Below are 11,606 nucleotides of genomic sequence, written 5' to 3' on the forward strand. Positions count from 1 at the left end.
TGCAAGAGATGCTAAAGGGTCTGCTTTAAGAAGATGAAGAAACAGAGAGAGACAGAGAGGAACACGAGTACAAAGGAGGAAAATGACAATGAATAAGTACTAAAAGAAAGAAGGAACTTCTACCATTTGAAACAACATGATTGGAACTAGAGAGAATTATGCTTAGCGAAATAAGCCAGACAACAAAAGAAAATTACCTTATGCTATCACCTGTTACAGGAAACTAATGAACAACACAAACAAATGAGCAAAATTGAACCAGAGGTATGTAAACGAGGAATAAACTAACAGTAACAAAGGGGGAGATGGGAGGGAGAGAAGTGGTAAGAAGGGGAAGGGTCTAGTCAAAGAACATGTATAAAAAATCCATGGACATGGACAGCTGGGTGGGGACTGAATGTGGGAGAAGGGAGGGACAGGGTGCAGAGAAGCAAGAGGGGGAAAAAGTGAGACAACTGTAATGGAAAAACAAACAAACAGAAAAATTTTTAGTGGGGGGAAAAATAAAAATATAAAGAATAGAAATGCAAGTTCAGTGAATATTAGAAGGACAAGGATTTTCCTTCACACTGTATATATTTTCTCCCTATCTGATCCCTCCAGAATTTGGCATTCTAAAGAAGTAAGTAATGACCTAAGTTTCTTTGCATAAAACTAATAAGACCAGTTGTTAATAACGATTTATTTGACTAAGACTTTGACTGGAATGTCATGCCTAAAGGAGACATGCTTGGGCTTTGGTTTTTACCAAAAAGCCCTGAGCAACTCGGACTGACTTTCAAAGGTAATAAAAGTCCACGAGATAAAAGGCCTGGTACCTTGGATGGATGAGCGGTCCATAGCAATCTTTCCAGGGAAGGAACGAAGGTTGTTTTCCTGAAAGATGGCTAGAAGGGACCTTAAGGCACCATGGAAAACCAGGAGGACCTGGAAAAGACAGGTGTTTACAGGCAAGGCTGAATGCCAGGTATGTGGCTCAGCTTCTGTGCCCTGAAGGGCAGACTGAAGGTCACCCTAAATGTTCCTTGTGTAAGTTCCAGCAAAGCAGAACTAAAGATCATAAGTGATCATTTTCTGCTCTTGTTGTGTTTATGCAAATGAACAGGATAAATTAAAAATGAACTTAATGCAGTCTCTTTAATGACAAGGAGGGTAATCTTAGGGAGAAAAATCAAGATTCAAGGAAGATCACAATGCCCAGTGGTAGACTCTAAAGTAGTGCAGCTAACCGTCTCTAAAGTTTCTTTTCATTTAAAATTTGTTTTCATTTGAAAGTTAAACTATGTCTGTGGCATTATCAAAGATGTTTAATTTACAGGCAAGAAGAATGTCAAATGCCTTGCAACTGGATATCTTTCCGATAAGACAGTCCTACAGATCTATAAACTTGTGTGTGGGTTATGTTACATAAATTAACATGTGTTTTCTGTTTTCAAAGGGCATAAGCCTACGATCTCATTACCTGAGTGATTGTCTGTACGTATAGGCCTCACTTAATCCTGTCTGCATTGCTGCCTCCTGCGACTCAATGGTTTGGCTGAACTAAGTGGCTGGGTTGGTGAAGAACGGGGTGGTCTGTGGGTTTCACTTTAAAACTGGTTTCTCTTTTCTATCCTAATGGCTTGGACAGAAAGAGCCCAGAGGTCTGAGAGGGGGGAAACCTAAAATATTTCCCTCAGTCCAAACTAAGTATAATGGGCAAAAGGGTTTTGGACAGGTGAGATGTACCTTGCATACCTTCCTCTAAAGAAGCCCTTCTTTTCCCTAATGTTGGACATTGAAAAATTAATACCTGTCTTTTGTCATCTAGTGGTTACGGATTGAATGATGTCCTTTAACCCTGTTGCCCCCAGAATACAACAAGGATGCCAGCCTGTTAAACCAAGCATGCCGTTGTCCAGAGACAGCCAAGCAACCTGGAGTCTGCACGATCCTTCCCCTTGTGGGAAGGCCACCCTCCCCTCCACACCCCCACTCTTATTAGGGATTTCTTGACCCAAGGGTAGGTAGGACGATGACCATGTCCAGCTTGAAGCAGCTAGAGGAGCTCAAGACCTTCGTCCATTGTCCTTTATAAGATTGTAAAGGGTCTTAAGTCTGAGAGGGAGGGATTGTTATTTTTTATTGTTAAAATATTTAACTAATTAATTAATTATTTTTTTAAAAAAAGAAGAAGAATATATGAAAGGGTGAGCCATGGGCATGGACTTGGGGAGAGGATTGTCGGGGAAGGGGGGTGCTGGGCGGAGGGGAGCAAAGGGGGAAAAATTGCAACTATTGTAACAATATAATCAATAAAATATACTTAAAAAAATAAATGGCAGAGCATTCACAAAGTAAGATAGTATGGAACAGTTAAAAAGAATAGAAACTGTGAACTGTAGGCTCCTGTGTAAAGACGTAAAGAATAAATTGCCTATCATCACATGACCTCATTTGTGATTATAAAAAAGGGGGGGGGGGTGCGGAGTTAGCTACGTAACTAGATCCTTAGCTCTACCAGGAGAATTTTCAGAAAGATGCTCTGTGGTTACCTAGGGAATAGGCCTAGAAGTTTGGAAGCGGAGTAGGAAGTCGGAGTCACACTTTCCATTATAAACATACCAGTATACATGTTTGAAGTGTTTACATATGGTAAAAGCTTTACTCTTTTTAAATTAATCTTTTCTGTATTTTTTCCATTACTATTTAGTCCCCTTATACGTTCTCCCCCCAGCAGTCACCACACTGTTGTCCATGTCTGTGAGTCCCTTTTCCTTTTTGCTCAATCCCTCTACCCCTTAACCTCAAAGCCAATTTTTAAGTGTGTGTACAGTTCTATGTGAAAGGAAAAAGGAGGAGGAAAAACAGTCATAGAGTACTAACATGTGTCACATTCCCAACTCTGCATATGTTATCTCACCTACTGTTTATGGCAACTCTTTGAGCTAGGACTTTTCTTCATCTTGTGAGTGAGAAGGAGAGGCCCAAGAGGCTGATTCATTACCTTCGCAAGCTACATGAATAGACTCAACACAATTTTTGAGGCCCTCCCCTCTCAAATCCCCAGGTATGCATTTCCATAGGCTATACTGATGTGACTGTGTATAAAGGTAATGAGAAGAAAAACAAACAAAAGCAAAAATATTCTAACTTCTGGACTTGGAAGCTGAAACAAAAGGCTTGTCCCACAGGGTCAGCCCATGGTTCTGTAAGGCCATGCCTTGATCTCTATGCTAGCAAGTGGTGGTACACTTGTTCTTATTAATTGCTTTGCAAATATGTTCCAAGTATTGCTGCATTGAAAAAAATTTAGAGACAAGTCAGAATACAGTGGATCCAAAGAACAAAGTGGGGAAGAAGGATTAGAAAGGCAGCAAGGACCACTAGCTTTACCATGTTTCAAATATCTTCTGTTGTTCCAGTTAGGATTCTAAAATAAAAGCAAACATTTTTTCTTTCAAGGCTAAATGGTAAAATGGAAAACTAATTTAGTGTGGCCTTTGTATTACTTTCAAATTAAAACACAAAATTATAGAAATGGCTCACCTTAGCAAGGTTAAGAATAATCAAACAAAATCCTATGAAATTACTTGTTTCACTGTGATTTTTTTTCTCTTTTGTTCTTCTACTGTTCAGAAAGCTTATTGACTTACAAGTGACTATTCATGCTAATATGCACAATATTTATACATCTATAAGTAATACCCACTTGCCCAGTGGCATTCCACACAGAAAAAATAGGATTTTATGTATCATTAAGCAGTTTCCAAGGTGTCAGTAATTTCATGCAAAGCATCAGTATAATGACTTCTAGCAATGCCTGCTAAATAAGAGTGTTTGGAAATTTTTAAACCACTGCACTGAGTACACCTGGACCCCTTGATTGAGCTAAACTCTCCCTTCCCCCTCCCCATGGGTTCTGCAAATATGAGTAGCCCCTAGCCCCTTTACAGTGGTTTCTCTCTAGGGAAGTGGCCCTAGGAAGGGGACTGGGGGTCAGAGTCTCCAAGAATCCTAGTGGCTGTCAGCAGAGAGACCCAGTGACCAGGGCCACTGTATGTTTGCAGGACCCAGTGCCAAATGAAAATGTGGGGCCCCTTGCTTAAAAAGCCGGAAAACTGTGCTATTAAAGGTAATAAAACAAAATTTTAAAATTTTTCTGTGATTTCTTTCTCTAGACCTGTCATGGTGTTTTTATTTGCTCTTTAATATCTAAGTAAAGAACAAAATAAAAAGTTTAAATTATTAGCATGAATTTTAAAATTCATCTTTGTATTGTGCAACACCAGTTTTATAAAAGAGCATTTAACTCAAAGGCAAAATCATTGAAATTACACAATTTGTTTTTCATGGCTCATACATGCATAAGTATATTATTCTTACCAGAACAGTGAAAACGTTACACAACACCAACTCAGTTGTTTTTATTTCATTTATTGATATGTCAACATTCCACTAATACTTCTCCACTTGACTTATGATAAGTAAGGAAAGACTGAACTAGGCATTACCTATTTTTCCTTTTCCTTCTGCTATCATTTTCAGCATTAGTGGATGGCTAAAAACAAGGAAGTAACACAACTAAAAAAGGATTTGATGAATTCCTTGGTCTTTTGAGATTCTTGGAATGCCATTGCTTTGTTTCAGAACTAGAAGTAAGTTCTGTACTGAGTATGAGGCTCACTGAAGACCCACACATTGTGGAAGTGTTTCCAACACAATTCTGTGCCAATGGGCCATTGTGGATCCTATATGCAAATGAGGAGGAAAGGAATATTGTTCATGTTTTCTTTGCTTAAGCTCATGCTCCATTGTCCTATGGGTTTGACTTAGAAAACACAGTTCAAAGGAAAAATATTAAGAACATAAAGAGAGTAACAGGAGAGTGTTAACCCAAGCATTGACCCTTCTGAGTTCTGTGTGCTGTTGAATCAGCTAAGGCAAAAACTATGTCCCTTCCCATGACAGGATGTTCAAGAGTGCTAGCTGTGCAAGAGAAGAATTGGGAAGCAGAGTGAGAGAAGGTAGAAGCACCCACCCCATTCCAGAAGAACCATATAATCACACACACACACACACACACACACACACACACACACACACACATTATTCTAGTCCAATCCCAGCTCAAATTAAGTTGGCTAATATTTTTATTAGACCATTCAAATGCTTTCTTGTCCTTTACAAAATAATAGTTTGTTGTTAATGCTATTTCCAGCATATACCATATTTTTCACACTATAAGATACACCTAGGTTTAGAGGAGGAAAACAAGAAAAAAAATATTCTGAATCAAATGATGTACTAAAATATTTAATAAAATATAATAGAATAATATTTCAACCATGTATAGTGAACAGCAATCAACAGAGGTATTAAGAACCATCATCACTGTCATTAACAAATGAGGAGAGACTTTAAGGTTCAAGTACTCTTCTAGTTTTCTGGGAACCCCAATGACTCATCAACACTAGTGTCAGAATTTATGGGGGCCTTTAATAACAGGCATTGAGAGAGTTAAAAGGTATCACTAGTTGTAACAGTCACTGCAAGTATCACTATCCTAGTTACAGGTTCTTGTGGATTACCCCCAGTGCCTGTTATGGCTAGTGATACCAGTTAATTCCCTCAGTGCCTGTGTTACTACTAGAATAGTGACCCCACCATAACTCCCTCCATATACTACTACAAACTTCAGCATTTATGACTGCTCACCTAGTTACTGTTGGCCTCCTCACACAGAAATCTGGTGTGCATTGGAAACAGTATGGAGGTAGAGGAGACAGCTGTAGCATCTAACAGAGCTGTTACTTCAGTTCCACCCATCTGCCTCTTGTGATTAGCAGAGCTTAAGACACAATGATTGGTAATTGGAGGCATTCTACTGACACAGGCCCCACCCAGTGTCAAAGATAATTGGCAATTGGCACTGTGCTTCATACCCATTATTAGCCTCAGCTGATTCAACAGGTTAGGAGTTGTAGCTGGGAGTGTCAGGCGGCTCTCTGCACTCTCCCAGGTCCCTGTGATGGGCAGAGGCAAATGGCAATGGACAAGATGCCCTGAGATACAGCAGTAAAGTGGGATATTTAAGCATCCCCAGGGGTTTTGTGTGGGCCCACCGCTTCTACCTCTAACAGCTGTTGCCACCACTGACAGGTCAGGTAATACATATAACGATCTGTGATGCAATATTTGCTCCATAAGGCACACAGACATTCCTCCCCACCCCCACTTTTTGGGGAAAAAAAGTGCATCTTATGGAGCAAAAAACATGGTATATATAAATATATATTTCAAGCACAGGAAAATGTTCCTATGTGTTATAATCAATGACAATATTTCTCTTCTACCCCAGGATGACAGTTACACTGTGCTAAAATGCCAAATGTGCATGTGAGACCCTCAAACTTTATGAGGGATAACTCCAAGTCCCTAATAACCCCAGACTAGAAAAAATGGAAATGTTTTTTACATGACCCTAAATGCCCCAAGAATTATTTTCTTCTTTAAAAATTGTTGTTCTATTACAGTTGTCCCAATTTTCTCCCATTGCTCTCCCCTTCCCCTCCTACTGCCTGTTGAGAAATCAGCTGATAGCCTTATTAGAGCTCCTTTATATGTTATTAGCTGTTTCTCCCTTGCTGCCTTTAAGATTCTCTCTTTATCTTTAAATTTTGGCATTTTAATTATGATGTGTCTTGAAGTGAGCCTCTTTGGGTTCATTTTGATTGGGATCCTCTGTGCTTCCTGGACTTGCATGACTTTGCCTCTCATCAAGTTAGGGAAGTTTTCTATCATTGCTTTTTCAAACAGATTTTCTTTCCCTTGCTCCTCTTCTTCTCCTACTGGTATCCCTATGATATGGATATTATTATGTTTCATATTGTCCTGCATCTCCCTTAAACCCTCTTTGTTCTTTTGGAGTCTTTTTTATTTTGTTGCTCTGTCTGGAGATTTTTTTCTACCTTGTTCTCCAGCTTGCTGATCCAATTCTTCTTCATTTAGCCTGCTTTTAATTCCTTCTGCTGTGTTCATCACTTCAGAAATTGTATTCTTCATTTCCTCCTGGCTCTTATTGATAGTTTCTATGTCCTTTTTCATGCTGGTGTAGTTCTCAGTAAGTTCCTTGTAGCTTCCCTGGAGTTCTTTGTAGTTTTCACAGAGCTCATTGAGCTTCCTTATAACCATTATTTCGAACTGAATGTCTGATAGTTTGCTTGCTTCTATTTCATTTAGTTCTTCTATTCATTCTGAGCATTCCTCTTTTCATTCTGATTGGGGGATTGTTTATTTATGTCCCCATTTTAGGTGACTCTTCTTGCTTGTTTCTGCCTCTTATATTGATCTGCTTTGACTCCCTGTCTTTCTGGTGTGACCTTCTGTGGTAGGAGACATGTAGGATTCAGTGATGCAATCTCCTTGATCTTCTGAACTTGATGCTCTTGGACTTCCCTTTATGACATTTCTGTGGGCTCTCTGGTTGTGATTGGCTCTGTTTGTTGTTTGGTCATTCTTTGGTGGGGCCTCCCCTCTGGCTGGTTGACTGAGAGTCCCCCCCTTTGGTTGGCTGACTGAGAGTCACTCTGCCCACCATGTCTTGTATGCTTTTGTACCGGTGCTGCCAGAACAACACCAAGTAGCCCAGGGAACAAACTCACACCTGCAATCACACTATTACCACCAAATGAGCCAATATTAATTAAGGTTTAAAGAGATTAAGACTATTATATGAAAGGAAAAATGAATATGAGATGACTTACTGAAGGAAAAATGATTTTGAGAGGGTAGAGGGGGGAGCAATAATAAGAGTAGGGGATAGAGACAAGGGAAAAAGAGAAAGTAACATTTACCTCTTAAATAAAAAAAGGGAGGGAAGAAGGGGGAATGGAGAAAGAGAAGGAAAGCATATAGTATTAAGTTTAAACAAAAATTTGAAAAAATAAAAATATGTAGTGAGAGGGAAAATAGGAACCAAGTTGGAGAAGAAGATCTATCATCACACTATGAACAACAAATGAGCAAAGAATAATATAGGTGGGATGGGAATAAGAAGAAAGAAAATCTTAAGAGATATCTAGAGGAAAGAGGAGTGAGTTTGAGATAACAGAGGGAGAAAGAATGCTAAGAATGAAGAATGAAAACCAGGCTAAGACAGGGAAAAAATAAAATTTAAAATGAAAAATAGGGCAGGAGAAAATCAAAGTGAAGTAGGAGAGGGGAATGGAAAAATTTGAGATTTTAAATACAAAAGTAGTGAAGATCTAGAAATAAAATTGAAGAAATGTGACAACCACCACCATATCCACAACCAATGAGAAAAGACTGATAAAAGTGTAGAGAGAATAAGGGTATTTTAAGAATGGGAAAAAGAATGTGAGATGAATAATGACAAGAAAAATGGTTATGAAAGGCTGGGGGGGCAGAAATAATAAGAGTGTGCAATGGAAACAAGTCATAGCAAGAGAGAAAACAAAATTTAAGTCAAAAATAAGAAGAGGAAAGAAGAAGGTAAAATGGAGTAAGAGAAGGGAGAAGCAAAATATGAAATTTGAAATAACTATAACATAAACACTAGTGATATAATAGGCACAAACCTGAAAGACAAAAAATGAATGCTAAAAAGCTATGCAGGAGAGATAATAACACAAATCATAAAGAAGACCATGGTGAAATTCATCTCAGTAGAATCTAGTGTTTACCACTGTTTAATCTTTCTGGATCTGCCCCTGTGATGTCAGATGGTGTCCCAGTCTGGCCTTAGGCAGCCTGTTCAAGACTACCAGGGATCCACAGTCCATGGCTGTCTCCTTCAGTTGTTAATCTAGTCGATCAGTCACATTGTAGTGAAGTGGTTTCTTCTGTCTGTCTATGGTTATAAGGCTTCTTTCCAGCTATTGTTCAAATGGTTATACCAGATGATTTCTCTACAGTTTAGTTGTAATTATAGATTGGTCCTAGGAGGAGGTTAGTGTAGCTTCCACTTATTCCTTTGCCATCTTGGATCTTCCCATGAATTATCTTCACACCATACATTTACTACCTTTTCAATTGTGACTAAATATATTCCTCATTTACTGGCTATTGTCACACAAATACAACTCTTAAGAGTTACCATATTAAATAATAAATAGAAAAAAACATAAAAATGTTTTGCTTTCACAACTCAGATGCACAGTTCATGTGATTAAATTTTATGCCTCAGAAAAATTGTGAAATTACTACATAGGCTAGGTTGACTTACTGAAATGACAAGTGTTAATCTTCAGATGTCCAGGACATGTTCTCCACATTTCTATGCCCATCACACCTAAAATATATAATAACTCTTCCTAAAGAGCTTGAAAAAAAGAAAAGAAAAGAATGCTTGCTATTGATCAGACTTCAGGCTTTTTAAAATTTATTTTTTAATTATAGTTGACATATAACATTATATTAGTTTCAGGTATGCAATGTAATTCTGAGACATTTATATAATTTACAAAGTGATCACCCCAATAAGTCTAGAAGCCATTTGATACCATATATAGTTATTACAATAGACTTTTATAACAATTCTTTTAGAACCTACATTTAGTGAGAATCTTAACTGATGCTTATAAACTTTTATTTTTTAATTTCAAAACAACTAACTTTATTTTTGCATAGTCAAAAAATGGTTTACTCACATTTAAAATCACAACGGAAATGATGATATGTATAAAAGAATAAAGTGGTTCTTTTACTATAGTCCACTGTAGCCATACTGTCCCATCCCCTGCGGCCCACTGATCAGGACACGTGGACTCAAAAGAGCAGTTACATTGACTTAAAATTGTCTCAACGGGAAGCACTCTCAGCTCAGTCTATGTGGCTGGCCCACCCGCATTTCAAGAGTCTGCACTAGTCTCTCTGAGGCTTTGTGACTTGCTCTCTTCTTTTTCCTCTGGTATCGGTTCCCAGATTGGCTCCTTGATGTGTTCTGGTAACCGTTCTAATTTTGTCTTTATAACCTCCATGGCAACTCCTTCAGGTAAGTTCTGCTGAATATATTCCAAGTAGACATCTGCTGTACTTCCAGTTAGATGTTTTAACTCTAAACATCTGTAAAGTGTTGTCATTTCATACTAAACTCTGTGCTTCTTGAAAATATGCACTGATTTGAAAAGAGTAAATCGCTCTATTTTCCTTGGAGGTTCATGTACTTTAATAGAGACACCAAGTTCTTTAGCAACAAGCATGGCAAAATATTTGTAACTGTCCAACACAGCCTTATCATGGCCTTTTACTAAAACTGACAGGTGCTTATATAATGTGTCTGGTTCATCAGAAATGGTTATTGTGGGCTTCGTCAAATCCTTGGGAAAATCAACGTGTAGGTGTGAAAACTGTACCCACTTCATACTGGTACTGAGAAGAAAGCCACCGTTTTTGGATGTACTGCTCTGAGAACTGTTTACAGAAAAATCCCTTGAACCCTGCCAGAGACACCCGCACACAGCCCAAAGTACTGTTCGCGCCGCCATTTTGCCGCCTAGCCTCCCAGGATCACTTCCGGGTCACAGTCCAGAAAAGCTAACTTTTAAGTAAGTACAAACAAGCCCTCTAATGGAGCTATCAATAAAGTCATTGGTTTTTTTTTTTTGTTCTGTTTTTCAATTACAGTTGTCCCATTTTTTCCCCCATGGCTCCCCCCCACCCAGCCCACCCCCGTTGTCCATGTCCATGAGTCATTTATACTTGTTCTTTGACTAAACCCTTCCTTACTTATACCCCTTCTCTCCCTCCCCCACCCCCCTAATAACTGTTATTTTGTTCCTTGATTTATTAGTTCATTTGTTTGTGTTGTTCCTTAGTCTCCTGTATTAGGTGATATCATACGGTATTTGTCTTTTGTTACCTGGCTTATTTCACTAAGCATAATTCTCTCTAGTTCCATCCATGTTGTCGCAAATGGCAGGAGTTCCTTCTTTCTCTCTGCTACATAGTATCCCATTGTGTAAATGTACCACAGTTTTTTAATCCACTCATCTACAGATGGGCACTTAGGCTGTTTCCAGCACTTAGCTATTGTAAACAGTGCTGCTATGAACATAGGGGTGCATAAGTTCTTTTGAACTGGGGTTTTAGGATTTTTCAGGTATAATCCTAGCAGTGGAATCTCTGGTTCAAAAGGCATTTCCATTTTTAGTTTTTTGAGGTAATTCCATACTGTTTTCCATAGTGGCTGCACCAGTCTGCATTCCCACCAACAGTGCAGTAGGGTTCCCGTTTCTCCACATCCTCGCCAGCATTTGTTGTTTGTTGATTTGTTGATGATGGCCATTCTGATAGGTGTAAAGTGGTATCTCATTGTGGTTTTTATTTGCATCTCTCTGATGGCTAGTGACGTTGAGCATTTTCTCATGTGTCTTTGGATCCTCTGTATGTCCTCTTTGGAGAAGTGTTTGTTCAGGTCTTTTGCCCGTTTTTTAATCGGATTGTCTGTTTTCTTGATCTTGAGTCGTATAAGTTCTTTATATATTTTGGAGATCAGTCCATTTTCTGAGGTATCATTGGCAAATATGTTTTCCCATATGGTTGGTTTCCTTTTCATCTTGCTGATATTTTCTTTTGCTGAGCAGAAACTCTTTAGTTTGATGTAG

The 11,606-nt window shown here is 38.6% G+C and overlaps 1 pseudogene; it reads right to left on the minus strand.

The window, feature by feature from the left end:
• Positions 1-9,738: 9,738 nt before the first annotated feature.
• On the minus strand, positions 9,739-10,487 carry LOC150020950 (small ribosomal subunit protein uS10m pseudogene; annotated as a pseudogene).
• Between the last annotated feature and the right edge of the window lie 1,119 nt (positions 10,488-11,606).

This window comes from Furipterus horrens, unplaced genomic scaffold, assembly GCF_987537825.1.
Source record: "Furipterus horrens unplaced genomic scaffold, mFurHor1.1.pri manual_scaffold_1, whole genome shotgun sequence".
NCBI classification, from domain to species: Eukaryota; Metazoa; Chordata; class Mammalia; order Chiroptera; family Furipteridae; genus Furipterus; species Furipterus horrens.